This window comes from Numida meleagris, chromosome 17, assembly GCF_002078875.1.
Source record: "Numida meleagris isolate 19003 breed g44 Domestic line chromosome 17, NumMel1.0, whole genome shotgun sequence".
Classification (NCBI taxonomy): domain Eukaryota; kingdom Metazoa; phylum Chordata; class Aves; order Galliformes; family Numididae; genus Numida; species Numida meleagris.
This window is the reverse complement of record NC_034425.1, coordinates 2400569-2415805: the sequence shown is the minus strand read 5'-3', so window position 1 is coordinate 2415805 and position 15237 is coordinate 2400569. Positions and strand designations below refer to the sequence as shown.

Below are 15237 nucleotides of genomic sequence, written 5' to 3'. Positions count from 1 at the left end.
CTGAACTGGGGAAGAACAAATAGAAGCGGGTGCAGGTGGTGGGGATGGATGGGACTTGGGCCTCCTTCCCCTTGGGCTCTGGCTGGGGGTGGGTCTGTCAGCCAGGCTGGGAAGCTTATCAGTGAGAATAACACTGAATAAGTCTGAATAAATAAGATGGGGGAAGAGTGTTCTGATGTGCCTTCCTGTCCTGACGGGGTGAAGGGATATGGTGGCCTGCAGCTCCGAGAGGAGAAGGTGCTGCAGGGCCACAGGTGGGCAGTCAGGGCAGCCCTAAGGGGCTGGGGGAGCAAGCTGTCATGAAGGGAGAGAGTGCTGTGGGGTTTGGGAGCCATGGTGGGACTGTGTTGGGGGTCGATGATGTGAGGGCTGGGGCTGTACAGAGGGCAAGGCCTGGGGGGCTTCAGTTCCCCTGGGTGGGGACAAGCGGGGACACTGCACCGTGGGCCTGAGTGCCACAGGGCCTATTGGAGGGCTATGGCAGAGCCAAGCTGTTGTGTTTGTGGGGCAGCAGGGTTACCTGCAAGGCGTCCCTCCATGCTGGGACAAAGGCCTATCCCACAGAGCCCTGCCCTCAAACACTTGGGCCATGGCTGTAGCTGGCGGCTCAGCAGCTCTGTTTCCTCACACTCACTCAGAAACCCCACAACAGCAGCTGCTGTCTTGTCTGAAGGTGTTCCCAGACCCTGCTGACAAGGGGAGGCTGGTGCCTGGGACAACTCATGCCACCTCCTCCCTGTGCAGTGCCACCCTCTTTGCAAAATTGATGGGAACGCACAGGAGAAATTGCTGCAATTAACCTCTGATGCACTGACTAATCAGCTGGCACAGCATCCAGACACAGCTCCTCTGAGCCTGGTGAGCAAAAGTGGGGGGGAATGGGCACTTGAGAGTACTGAATGCCCCCTTCTTTCCCCTCCCCATGGGCACGTACTTGGGTTGGAGGGCCTGAGTGCTTTTATTTTGCTAAACCACTTTGAAGTGGAAATCAAATTGCACGTCTCCCTCTTCCCTCCAGCTCCCCTGAGCCCTCCTGGTTTTAATTAGCTCCATCTGATGTTCAGAGGTTTCCAAGAAATAAATATGCTTTTAAACAAGTGGAAAAAAAAATGGTGGTGGCAGAGCACAGGGAGCTGTCTCACCAATGTGCAGGCTGACAAGGGACATGTGGTGAGCACAGCTCACCAGGCTCAATTGCCTCCTTTGGCTGAGGAGCCAGCCCTGCTGTGTAAGTGTCCCATGTGTATCAGCTGTAGTTTGCGGCCAGGTACCTGTGGGTGGTGTGATGGGGTAAGGGATCATGGAGAAAGAGGCATTAGCATGATGCTGTGCTTGCTAAACAGGCTTCTGCGTACTTTCTTCTGCTCTTCTACCCCTTGGTGCTTTCCATCTCTAATTCAGTTTCTCAATCGTGGTTGAAAGGAGCAGTATTTCACTAGCATCTCATAGGCATCTTCTCTGATTGCTTGTAGGCACTTCTAGCCAGCCAGAGTCCCTTGAAACAAAAGGGTCAACACACCCTTTAGGGCTTCCATCTTCCTTGCCCTGTACCCCTTCCATTCCTATGTCACATACTGTCTTCAAGTCAGGGTCCCTGGAGGTGCTTTCATTCCACATAGGTTAACTTTAACTTGGTTTCCCTTGTTCTCCAGATAAGCAAAGCTAAGTAATCTCAGCAGAGTTTGCTCTTTTGAATTGGAAATGGTGAGTTGGTGTAGATCCCTCTTATCTTGTAATTAATCTGCTGCTATCTTTTGCCCTAGTTGTCAGGTATTACGCTGCAGCATGGCTGTGAATGTGGATTAGGTGAGCGAGGTGGCTGCAGCTGCAACTCCTGCTCCTGTCTGTGCTGCAATGAAATTCCAGACTGTCTGACCACGCCTGGGCTTATCTTGCAGGGAGAGAGCAGCAGTCTTCCTCCTCTCCCATGCTGAGACAGGATCACATATAGCCGCTACAAGCCTCAGTTCTTGAGAGAATTCAGCTCAAACCCTCAACTTGAAGCAGATAGAACCTCTGAATTTTGGTTATACCAGCCAAAGAGTGCAGTAATGGAGAATCCACCTTTACATGCCTTGGGAGCCTCCCTGAGATGGCAGGGCTGCCAAGCAGCCAGGAAGGGGTTAAGGGGCAACTTGACCCGGGGGTCGGCAGGGTTGAAAGGAAGGGGCGGGAGTGGTTGCTCTCTCTCATAATGGAGGGAAGAGCGGGAGGTGCCTGTGGATCTGCAGAGCTTGAGGTCAGCTATGGCTTTTTCCATGCACAAGTTCCAGCAACTTGCTGGCAAGATTGCTGTGAGCCTCAGGTACTGCTGTCCTCCTTTTCTCCTTTTGTGAAAGACCATGCTTGCAGGAAGCCCGGTTTTCTCAGTTGCACTGTCTGTCCCTGAGAGGCTGGTTCCAAGTAAATACAGCGATTTTGTCTGGGATAAATATGCTTATGTATACTGTGTGCAAATTGCATGTTTTGCTGGAGGACCCAGGGGAGCTGTCAGTGCAGGCTGCAAAGTTGAAAAATCCCAATTTCAGGTGGTTTTTTGTTTGTTTGTTTGTTCTAATTAGCTGATACCTATATGTAAGTGTGGGCTAACCTGGCTCCTGTGGTGAAAGAGGTATAAAACTCCTTAAGAGACTGTCCAGTAACTCCCCTTAGACTAGCAGCAAATTGGACCTTTCAAGACTTGCTATGTACCTTTCAGCTTTATACCTTTATGTATTTTGTTTTATTTTCTGTTGAAAATCTCCCCGTTACTTCTTGGTAAGAGTCTTTGCTTTTTTTCTTCTTAACTTGCCAAGCACAAAAATCCTCAGGTGCCAGAAGTCTGCTGGAGCCCTGCTCAATTATCACACATCTCCTAAAGTGATTTCCTCCTCCAGAGAACTCTTCTGCTCTCAAGTATGACGATGTGGTGTCACATCAGTGAGAGTTTTGCAGCTGTGACTCCAGCTGCTCTTTCCTGGACAGTGTCCTGTGTGCGAGTGATTAAAAAATACATGGAGCATCAAGCATATTTACTGACTTGGTCGGATGTCTATCCACGTCTGACAGATTGGGAGGAGGAGAGGAGGCTTTAAGGGCAGTATTTCAGAGCATGTTTTGTGGATCTGTGGGAAAGATGAAAGTGAATTATGTTCATGCCGTGCCATAAAATGTGTATTAGTTTAATATGCAAAACCAAACAAACAAATGAACCCTCAGAATGTTTCAGTGTTTTTTTGTTTTTTTTTTTTTATGACGAGACATTGCCATTTTACTCCCAGATCTGGTTCAAGGCTTGGACTTTCCTCTCTGAAGCTCTGAGAGTCCAGGCGGGCTTGTGAAGGGGTTAGATTTTTCTCTCAACTTGTTCTTGTGCTGACAACTTGCAAATAATGACTCAGTGCATTTGTGGTTAATTAAAGGCAGCCTGTGCTGGTATTGAAAATGCAGTCATCTAATGAGGAAATAGGAAAAACTATTGTTTAACAACTTAGGGGTTACTTTACTTGTTTCTGTTTTGCACTTCCTCCCTCCACCTCAATCTTTTATGTTAAGAAAGAGCAGTGTTTCGTGCAGTTTTGACTCAGATCTTTAGACTTGAAAGTAGACAGCGTAGTCTGGATATAGTGATACACGATACAAGTGTCTTTGGGCTGTCAGGGGATGCAGGCTCCCACCTGCTGGCTCTCACCTTTTGGCATAAGGGTGAAGAGAGGAGTACAGGGTGGTGCACTGCTGCACCAACCGAGCGAGCTGAAGACTTGTAGGAGTGCCCAGTGGATGTCAGCATTTACAGTGCAGCAGTCTGCTTGTTCCATATGTAGATGTGCTTGGGTGTTTCATGGCCCCTAGAGAGCTTCTTGAAGTTACCTATGGTCTCATTCCCACAGGTGATGGGTATTGCAACACAGGCCACAAAATGAGGGCCAGGTGTCTGGATCTGTTCTCCCTTGCAGTAGCCCTTCCACGAGGACGGACAGACACTGATATTCCACTGATGTAATTCTCCTCTTGAACATTTATGTTTGTACCTAAATATCTACGTTAAAACAAGATGCTGGAAGCTCTGGAGAAGTTGTGTTGTATTTTTTTTTTTTTTCTGGGTGTTGCTTAAAATGGGACAGGCTGAGTCTGTCAGGTATCAGCTGCACCCAGCTTTTGAAACAGCTGTGTGCAGGCTTAAAAGGTGCAAGAGAATAATGAGGCATTGTAAAGCTCAGCCAAAGGCTGCTGACCTACGATCAGTTCTGTGCCAGTGAGAAGATGTACTGGATAGCTAACATTGGTGAGTAAGTGCAAGGAGCACGGAGCCACTGGGAGCTTTGAAATGTTATTTTCTCTGTAGAAGACTGGGTTAGCGTGCTGCATCTTGAAACGTTACCACCGTGTGCCTTTGTGCCATGGTCCTGGCTGTGGCTTCAGGCTTCCATTTGCTGGTTGTTTGCTGTGTTGCTGTGTCCACGCTGTGCATCCTTCTTCTCTTTCCACAGTGCTGCAGTTAGTGCTTTTGTCCTAGAGTGTTGCTTAGGGCAATGACATACTGGACTTTGTAAATACCTATACAGTGCTTTTGTTGTGAGCTTTTAGTTGTTTGGACGATGCCTTTAAGGGGGCCCAGTCCTGAGGAATGCAGAGATGCCAGAGAGATGCTGCAAACCATTGTTTCTCATCAGCTTTGGCAGGTCTTGGCATCTCACTAGGGCTAAGCCCACAGTGATTAGCACTAGCTATTGAAAATGAAACATGTGATGATGCTTGTGGTGTGGTCTGCTCAGCCCCAGGTGCTGGTTGAGTGTATTGGCTGCAGATATAAGGTCTCCTGGACTTCTCCATGACCTGCTGGTCCTAGCACTCTGCCTCCATCTCCACCCTCCTCGTCATTGAAGTGTGTTGAGCATGCTCCCCCCTCCGTCTCCTTTGTTTCTCCTTTTCCTTGTCACTTCCCACCATGCAGATTCTCCACTCTCTTCATGTTAAACATCCTCTGTATGATATAACCTCCCCAGTGGCTTGCAGCTATCAGGGGAATTTGAGTAGAAATTGCAAAACTTTTGATATAAGATGACTCAACAGAATTGGACTGTTTCAGGCATCAATTAGCTGAATTTGTTAATGAAAAGTTACCTACGCAAATGCAGTTTTGTCAGAATACTGTATTTAAGCGTTGATTTCAGCTGCTTTGATGGTGAAAATGTTGGCGAGATAATTCTGCCTATTCAAAGTAGAACAGAGCCAAGTTTAGAAATCTGTTTCACTGTAGCTGATTTTTATTTTTCCATCAGCTGTATGATCTATTCAAGCTTTTGCCGAATTTCATTTTCTGGATGAAGTGAGTAAATGCAAACTTCTGTAGGATATAGTATTCAAAATCACAAGCATGGTTACAGTTAATTTAAGGTGAGGTCTTAAACTACAGGCAAATTTTGGAGGAAAAAGAAAAAAGACTTGAAGTGGTATTCATTCTCTGAATACCATTGCCAATTCCCTGCATGTTTGTAGTCATGATTTCTTAAATATTTTTCTCCTTGGAAGGAGTATACGGTCTTTATTGGTTAGGGAAGCTGGAATTCCCTCTTCGGAAAGCATTCTCTAATAGATTATCACGGCGTGCTGTTCTTTATTTCTGATTCCTTTCAGTTGCAATAATATTTTAACAGTTGTCTCTGACAATTGTGGGCAAATATTTGTAGATGTGCATGCTGGCTGTGGTCTATGGTGTCTCTAATCCTAAACAAAGCTCTTAAGACTCTGGGCTTTGGATTTTCATGGAAGTTACTTTTCACTGTGTTTTATTTAGCTCTAATTTAAGAGCAAACCCTGTGAATCCGTGCTTAGGAAGTTGATGCTCTATCCTTTAACAAGTAAATACATGATTGCTGTGACTGAGCATCCTGTGTGTAATTAAGCGCCAGCAGCAGAGCTGTGCTATGCTCTGCGTTCCCCAGGTATAACCTTGTAAGGCAGAGCTCTTAAGCACGTGCTTAACTTTAAACACATGAGTAGTTACACCGAATTAAATGCTTCTACCATGAGCTTGAAGTAAAGCACTTACTTAAGTGCTTTGCGGGATGGAGCTTAGAAGATTTCCATAAATCAGAAATGATTGCATTCCACCTTTTGGCCCTGCAGAAATCCATTTTAAGTCCTCTAGCGTGTGCATTCTCCTACATCATTTGTGCCACTGAGCTGTCCTGGAGGCAGGCGTGCAGAGGGTGTCTCATAAGCAGCCTCAACAGAGCGTGGGGATGCTGAAGAAGTTCAGATTGAAATCAGTCATCTATTCTGCTGCTTCTGCATGCAGTTGTATGCGAGTTCTCAGTGAGCACTGACTCTTAGAGAAGAAAGGAGCTCGTCTGCGAAGCCCTTCTCTGGGAAAAACGTGTTCTCCTGCCTCAAAGCCACGTTGGGCTATACTGTTTTAAAAGTGTTTATGAAAACATCTTTCACATATTCCTGCATGCTGTGCTGGGAGATGTGAAATCCTTTTCCTTTCGTGAAAAGAAGCGGTGCAGGGGGAGCAGGAGGTGACTGGTTAGCTTTGCAGCTCAGCTGGTAGACTGTCTGGACGTGAGCCAGGGGGCCTGGGTTCAGTCCTCTGATAAGTCATCAATTTCTTTCTCACCAAAAACATCTGGTTTTGGATGCTGAGTTATGAGCTAATATTAAATACAAAAGTTTATAGCATCGCATATATAATATTGTTGATTAGAAGCATCAAGTAAAGTAATTGACCAGAGGGGACTTGGTGTGAGCAGCTGGTAGAGCATCTGGAGGGGAGCCAAGGGGCCTGGGTTTAATTCTCAGGTCATCTATTTCTTTCTCACCAGAAACATCTGGATTTGGATGCAGCAAAGCTACAGCCCATTGTCTCGTGCAAATGTTTCTGGGATCACACGTTCACATGGAAATGTGATTCCAGGAACGTTTCCATTAAGTGTTTACACCCAGAGAATCCTGTAGGAGTGACGAGGAAAAGGTGTGTTCTGTGTCCTGTTAAAAGCAAAGCTCACTTCTGTAGTGCTATGATTTTTTGCCTGCGTTCTATGCAGACCCCATTTTGGGTCGCCTGAAGCATGCATCTCACATCAGGTGACCCTGGAAGACTGACACAGCTCTAAAACGCAGTGAATGAAGGTGACATGTTTGCCTGTGTCACTGGGTGCCTGTGGCTGCCAGGGTGCTGTGCAGGGGACGTGGGGATGGAGATGCCCCAGACAAATGTGGTTTGAGGCTGGTGCTGCCCAGCTCTGAGCTCTCTGGGCACTAGGTGTCAGAAGAGGCTCACACTTGTGCTGAAGCCTGATTTTCTCTGTTGCAGTGGGTGGATGGAGGCCCTGGTCTCTCTGGGAATACAGTGGGTAAACTCAACTTGAAGGCATAGGATGCCAGTGCCTAACGTTGGCCTTTTAGCTGTACTGCAGAGTCCTGACCACATCTCCCAGACAGTCGTTGCTGTCAATGAGTGGTGGCTTGCACCTCACCTGTGACTTGCTTGAGCCCATCTGCTGGCTGCACTGAGTGCACCAGTCAGCCCGCATCTTCAGTCTGTACTCTGAATTAATACAAGCAGTTATTAATAGCAATGAGTGTGATTTGCAGGTGATCAACCAGTGGTACCACGTGCAGCTTAAAAACTTCAGTTATCCACCATTCTGCTGTCTGATAACCCCTGGAGTTAATTTTTGGTGACTGCATGCCTATGTAAGCTGCTGAGGTCTCTATGCAGCAGTCTTTCCAGTCATCCAGAAATGGAGGAGCTGTGGCTGTGAATCTCTTTCTAGCTTATTCTCATTCTGGAGTTCAGATTCTCTCTTGTTTAGCTACCTGTTTTTAACTATTGAGCACTGCTAAAGTGAGAAGACACTGAGGGCCAGACAAGCGCCAGTCCTTTGGCATTTTTGCCTTTAATTCTTTGCGGAAGAGGTGCAGCCATCCCTCCGTAATTATTTTGCCAGAATTCTCACAAGGATCTCGTCTCAGCTTTGTTTGAAGGAGTGAGTGGCCAAATGGAAATAAAACATCAGCCTATCTGTGTTTACCAGCTGAAATGGTTTAGAACGTCATTACAAGGCTAATTCCACCATTCCTGCCCCTTCCTCTGAATAAAAATACTTTATAAAAAGCAAACAAACAAAAGAAACCTCAACACCCCGAAACAGAATAGTACATTTCCAGAGGAATATTACATTTCGTAAGTATGGATTTTAACAGCCAGTATCAACTAAACAATGCACTATATAGTGCCAGAAATAATAAATCAGCGCAGCCCTCAAGACTGAAATAGAGAATTCCCTCTCCCCTTGTAGATCCTTGGAACTTTAATCTGAAATATGCCATGAATCAAAGGCTAACTTATTGGTACACAGGAATTCCCATGCTTGGTCAAACCTGATTTCCACAGAGCCTAGCGCTTTGTTGCTAGCAGTGGCCAGAACCAGATGCTTTGGGGAAAAAGACCAAAAAGACTTGTTAGTGGGGGAGTGTTTGCAGTGCGTGTCAGCAGAGAACACTAAATTTCGCTAGCTTCTTTCACTTAGGAAAGATTTCAGTGCGCCTAATCTTAGCCATGTAGAAATTACTATAGGTCCTGTAGATGCTAGTGGAGAGAGACGCAGGAGTCACTATGAGGTGATTCACTCCATTAAGATATATTATGACCTGTTACTGTTTTGATGGAGAGCCTTTAGGCAGCATCAAGACTATGTGCCTAAGCTGAGGCAAAATCAGCTGAGAGGAGCTGTCATGATGTGGCCTCTTCTGTCACAACGTCCTTCGGAGGTCTTGGCTGTGCTGGGACATTCACCTCCACATGATTTCATCTTTCTGTGATGGCTTCAAGGCTCGGAAGGAGGTGATCAGTGTGTGCTGCCCAGGACTGCCAACGTTTGTGCTCTAGTTCTTATGCAACAGATTTCTTCTATATCTTGGGGCAAGTCTGGCAGCTCAGATGTTCAAGGCAGCTGGGAACTTGCCTCCCGTTTCTTGCAAGGAGGTGATGAAAGTAGTTACAAATGAGACAATTATTTGTCAGGAAGATTCTGCCAGGTGGGAAATACCCTTTTCCTTTGTTCCATCCGCCTGCCAACAACAGGATGTTCTCAGGGTTCTTTTCCTCATGCTTTACGTGGGATCCTCCGATCCTGGCTGCGCTTTTGAGGATGGGCAGATTGCTGGTGAATTTGGTTTCGGAGCTGTTCTTTCAGGTGTGCTGTGCTTCAGTTCCTCTAGAAGGCCCATTTTTTAGCATGTTCGAATAGGGTGGTGGGATTTACCTTTGCCATGCATTGCTCTGTGTGCTGCCTTTACCCTTTTTTATAACTGTCGGATCTTGAAATGAAGAAAATCATTCTTCATCTGATCTCCCTGTGTGCGATGATCCAACCGGAACTCGAGTCATTCGTACTGTTAGACTAGAATAATTTCTGAATTTTGTCCCCTTTTTGCATTGGCTGAAATACTGCAGCAGGTCAGGGTGTACAGAGCACATCTTACGGCTTTGTGCTGCTCTCCCTTGGATTTCATGGTATTCATGTTCAGTTTGCTGATTTTATTTATTTCTTACCTCTGGGCAGTGATTTCTTTAGAGCTTCTTACAATGACTGCAAGGTTTTCTGTCACATGTAATTCAATCAGGACTTGTCTACCTGCCCAGTTTTTTCACTGAGATGCGTTTGTCAGGGTGAAATTTGTTCTTTGTGAAAGAAGGAGGTAGTTTTCTCCTAACTCACCTTCCTGTACAATTATCTATGCCCCAGGCTATGTCAGATCCCTGTATTATTGTTATTAATAGCACTCCCCCATCCCGAGCATGTTCATTTACAGGAACTTCCCAGTGTATGTGAGCAAGGCCAACCGCAGAGTCAACAGGAGGACTCCATTATACATGTGCTTAAGCATTTGCAGGCACTGAAGCTTAGATTTTCGCAAGCAATTAGTAGTGTTGTGTGCCGCAGCTTTGATGCCTCATTCAACACATTTTAGAGGGGGCTGTTTATTGCAAAGCGCTGAGCTCTTGCCCTCTGAATATTGGGCCCCTTTCAGGTGTCTGGCCGGCCAATCAGAACAGGAGGGATTTGCTGGTCAGTCAGTTCTTGGATTAAGAGCTCTGGCAGGCAGCTTGTCAGATGCCTTAGATGGGTTGAATGCCAAATGAATTACTATGTGCTTACTGTACGCATCCTCAGCTCTTCTCTGTCCTGTCGCAGATCTGTTCTGTGATCACATTTGCTGCCGTGGGAAATAGTTCTCGTTTAGCATATGTTGTGCTGTGCTAACCTATTTCTGTCTATACAATACATGTCTGTAGGATATCTATCCCTATTTAAAAGAATATGTATTTTAAGAGCAGTCATGTGGAAATCGAGTATGGAGTTTATTCTTTTCGGTTATAGCATAAAAGTGCCACCTAATCTAACCTCACAGAACGCTGCTTGCTCGTTGGCCTGGGGAGAACTACTAGACAAATGGATAAAATACCTTTACTTTCAGTGTATATCCTGCAGATACGTCTTAGCAGAGGAATTTTTATGATGGCATTGCCAGGCTTGCCTAAGATCATGTTCAGGGCAAGGTGCCTGAATGGTTCTGAAATAGACAGATACTTGTTCAGTTAGTATGAGTTTTATACTTATTTCTTTATTTTTTTTAACTGCAGCCTTGGGTTAAGCTTAGTGTTGGAGAATGAAATGGCTTTTGAAGATGGGAGTGTTGGCTGTCTGCTGGGAAAGGCAGTGTAAAAGCAGGACCTGGGCTTGAGCTGTGTTTTGATCAAGAGCCAATTTCAGGTGCTGGTGAACAGGATTTGAAAATGTGGCTCGTACAGTTGATTGCACAGTCTTTGCAACTTAAGCTGAAATACAGCCTGGCATCGTGCAGGTATTTTGGTGGGAGCTGGAATCCTGAGCTGTGGCTAGGAGCTGGGGCTGTCGTGTAGCCCAAGTGGAGGGAGCCCATCAGGGAGCTCTATTAGAAATGCAAAGGGCTCTGTTTGATTCTGGATTAACTTTGGCTGGCAGTTCACATGCGAGGTATTTCGGCAAAGGGGAATTCAGTTTTTCTCCTGTCCCTTTCTTTAAGGCAGGTCTCAACAAAAAGTAAATTCTTTGTGTTAGCTGTTCTCTCTGGAAGAGCTAAGGGCCTGCGGTTCAGATGCAACTTTCCCATCAGTGCCCAACAGATGTGTTTTGAAGTGCTTGTGAAATACATTGGAGTGCTGCTGTCTTGAACCCCTGCAAATAGTCAACAGATTCACATGGGAAATTAAATGAGTGTAATTTTGCGGAGAGATACTGAATGCGGCTGCTAAATGAGCACCATGAAAATAAAACAAAACCAACAAGGGGTGTTTGCTGGAGCAGCTGGGAAGGGGCATAAATGACAACTGAAGGATGTGATGACTTGTAAATTGGCTCCTCTGATTGCTAAAAACTTGTCTTCATTTTACAGAAGCCTTGGTGTTTAATGGGAGCCTGCAGGGATGCCTTTGGGGGTGTGGAGTAATGGGGAGAAAACCCCACAGAGACACTATGCGAAGGACTGGGGAAGGAATAGCATGGGCCAGGGAGATGTGAAGGGAATGTCAGTGAGGAGAAGCCAGAGGTGGGGGAGTGCTGAAGCATGCTGAGGAGAGGAAGGGGGACTGTGTGTATAATTGAATGTGATATTCAGAGATGCAGCTGTTGGTGCATGGCTATGTCTCTAGGTCATGGCATCTGTTAGGGCCCCATCCAGCATATGTTTATATCCAACCATGTCCTTCACTGCATCATGCAATGGGAACCATTTGGCTTCCTTCCACAGCAAAAACTTCTGTGGCATCGTTCTGGAATCTTGGGAAGCACAGGCGGTTTCCAGGTTTCTTTGGCCTTGACCTCTGCCTCTGCTCGGCCCTGAGCCTTGCTTTCATCTGTAGTACCCAATTCACAGAATTGTGTTGGAATTGGCATCTAGAGGTCATCGAGTCCAACTCCCTGCTAAAGCAGAAACCCTGCAGCAGGTAAATGCTCTGAATTTGGGGTGGAGCTTTCAAGCTGTAGAAAAATAGCTTTTTACAAAGATGGAAATCTGTTGGCAAATGCATTTTCATCTTAAATGTGGATTTAAAGTTTAAAAAAAGCTGCATCTGAACCACGTAACCAGTACTGAAGTGACTATTCTACCTGTTGTAACCAATGCATTAGTTGTTAACGATCCTTCTAATCGTAGAAGCGTAGAATGGTTTGGGTTGGAAGGGACCTTTAAGATCATCGAGTTCCAACCCCCTGCTATAGGCAGGGATACCTCCCTGTAGACCAGATAATATTTGTCATTAATTAACATTTGTCATGTCTTAAAAAAAAAAAAACAAAAAAAAACCAACTCTGGAAGTTAAGAACTTCTGAGGACAGATGTGAAATGGCATAAATTATGGTGTACTGCCACAAAAAAACATTTTGGGGGGAATTTGGATTTCAGGCTTGACTGCTGCTGGTCCTTCCATCCTTGGAAGAAGAAGTCAATGTGAGATGCAGGGCTCCAAAGCTTGGTTGTATTTCTCACCCTTCAAACCCAATCTTTTATTCCCCTGGGTAACTGTTAATACAACCACACATCTCCGTGGCTTCTCTCTGAATGCAGAAGACACAGTCACAAGCCTGTGCGATATGGGCTCCTTTTCATTCACAGCACATGTAGATGTGTTCTCTTCCTTGCTGGGATACCTACTTGACCATCTGGTTTACGTTTGCTTTCCTCCTGCCGGCAACGAGAATGCTTCAGAAGGGCAGCGGAGCTGGCAGGGTGTTGCAGGAGCCCTGCTCCTTCTGGAAGCAAAACCCATTCAGCAACGTGCTGGTGGCACTTCCCACTAACCTTGCATGGCCTCTATTTAGCAGGAGCAATGTGGCACCCGTGGCTTGGGGCCGTGGAACGCGCTGGCCGACATCTGCCGGTTGCATGGGCTGTGTTGTAACAAGGAGCGCTTTAATCACGTAATGAAAGCCACGTTCCTGTAATTGTGTAATGTATGGGCAGAGCTTTGTAACATCACTTGTCTGAATGTGAGACAAATTGGATGCAGAAGCTTAGCCTCTTTGGCAACAGCTTATTTGAGGATGATCATTTTTTATTTATAATTTTAGCTGACCCCCTCCTCGCTTTATACCTGTGTATTTTACTTTGACATTGCCTTGGGTATTAACCCCTCAAAGTTGTGCTCATTTAGACCTGCCTGTTCCCAGGTGACTCCACAGCTAATGGGCTGGCTGAGGGCTGGTTCAGAAGTGCTCACAACTGGGTGCGTAATGCACACTGTCAGCTACAGCAGTAACAAATGGCTCAGGTCCTCTTTATTCAGAGCATGGAGCAGCCACTAGTTCATAGGGACTGAAAAACAGCATAGTGCAGGCCTTCTTGTAACCTTTCCAGAAGTAGATGCTGCTGCTCAGGAAGAACAAAACGGAGCACTAGAGTCAGTGGACAAGCTGCAGCTGGGCAGGGGACCTGCAAGGACCTGCTCCTGGTGGCAGAAACGCTCCTGCTCCCTGAAAAAGCAGAGGCTCAACCTGCTGCTCTGCCTTTACCTGTCTGCCAGATCAGGAGGAGCTCTCAGATTTGCTTTGCTCCAGGAGAAAAACAGCCTGTCCTGCCACGGCATGACCCAGCTGACCACAAAATCCTCTGCCAAACCAAAGCAACAGCCGCTTTCCTTCTTTGTATTGTCACGGAGCAAAATAGGATAGAAATCTTTATATAGCAGCTGATGCTTAGGCTCCAGTGTTTTGATGTTGAATTGCTTTGAAGCTCTCTTTTAGGATGAAGGGTTTGGTTTCAAACCAGTTATTTCTTTGCCATCTCTGAGATGACTTTCCTTGCTTGCAGGCTTAATCCAAATGGAACGGAATGAGCCAGGTCTGCCATGAGCTTTTAGTTTTCAAGCTGTGGTGAACTCAAACTGAATAAAGATCCATGTTTGAGGAGAGAAGTGGGAGATGCTTGATTGCAACAAGAATGTATTTCCTCTACTTGCATTCCTGGCCATTTTTCTCTCCCTTGATGGTTACATATACTGTGTTTCTGGCTTAATTGGGGATTTTCCCACTCAGTGATGAAGCACAGTGAAAGTTGTACAACCTTTTCCTCTTGCATAATCACCATTGGGATTTTTCCAGGGTGTTTTGGCTGCCTTCTCCTTGCATCATCATCTCATTGGAAGTGTAAGAAAATATTAATTTCTTGAACCACAGTGAGGTGTCCGCTTGAGTTTCTTATTCTGTGGCTGAAGCCCTGGTGTCACGTGGGCCCCTTTGTTGACCTTTGGTATTTGTAGGCTTGAGCAGCTCTTAACTTCTCACCAAAGGTGTTAGAAATTCAAAGCTTTACCTTCAGCGTTCTCTTGTTTGTTATGGTAGTGGTACCAAGGCAGCCTTTCCTTGGAGTTGTCAAAAACAAAGCAAATGTTGAAGGATCCATTTCACAGACACTGTTCTGGGGTGCCGAGGGGTACTGTGCAAAGCATTGTGAGGCCAGAGTGCGAGTCCCATAACAGCCAATAGGTTTTGCAAGTCCTAATTCTCTACCCACCGAGCTGTGCTGCTCAGATCACAGGTGCTCAGCGTCCTGCAATCCCGGTGTGTCGGGGGCTGCGAGCTATTTTGATCATGCTTGTCCTAATGTGCCTCTGGTAAACATGCTGAAGCCAGTAAATCTCTGCTGGATTGAAACATCCTGAAGTGAGGAAAGATCTGTGGATAAACCTTTCAAAAAGTCTAGGACCCCCGTGGGTCTGAACTCTTTGATAGCATCCTAAACTGGGCTTCAGCAGCCCTGCAGCTGGGAGGATGCTGGCTGAATGACCTTGGGAAACTTGTTTGATCTTCCTTGGTTTCTGGAGGTATTGAAGTGAAAACCTGTTTGAAGAAATAGGAATGATGGGCAAGTGCTCAAAGTGAATGTTACGTGTTAGAGATTGTTGGAGAAAATGCCAAAAAGCCTTCTCTGAGGGGGGCTCGAAGAAAAGGGTCAGCTCAGCTGATCTCCTTTTTTGGGCAGGCTGTATGCTGGAAGCAGGAGCTGGGCCTGGAACACCTTTATGGTCTAGCTGCATGGATACCTGCTTGTCTGACCGTGTGTCCACACACACCTATGTCAGAGCGCATGGATGCACACCCAGGCATGTAGCTGCAAAACTGGTTCTTTATAGTTGTTTTTTTTTTTCCAAGGAACAAATAGTGTTAGACAGGAGAGAAGAAACACGCTGAGGAATGTAGAAGTGGTAAGAGG

General features: G+C 46.0%; 1 long non-coding RNA gene across 3 annotated transcripts in view; it reads left to right on the top strand.

The window, feature by feature from the left end:
• Positions 2206-15237, top strand: part of LOC110407439 — a 77525-nt gene continuing 64493 nt past the window's right edge. For all 3 annotated transcript variants that reach the window (XR_002443894.1, XR_002443893.1, XR_002443892.1), the window contains exon 1: positions 2206-2305. This is a non-coding gene — a long non-coding RNA (uncharacterized LOC110407439). The remainder of the gene's footprint in view (positions 2306-15237) is intronic.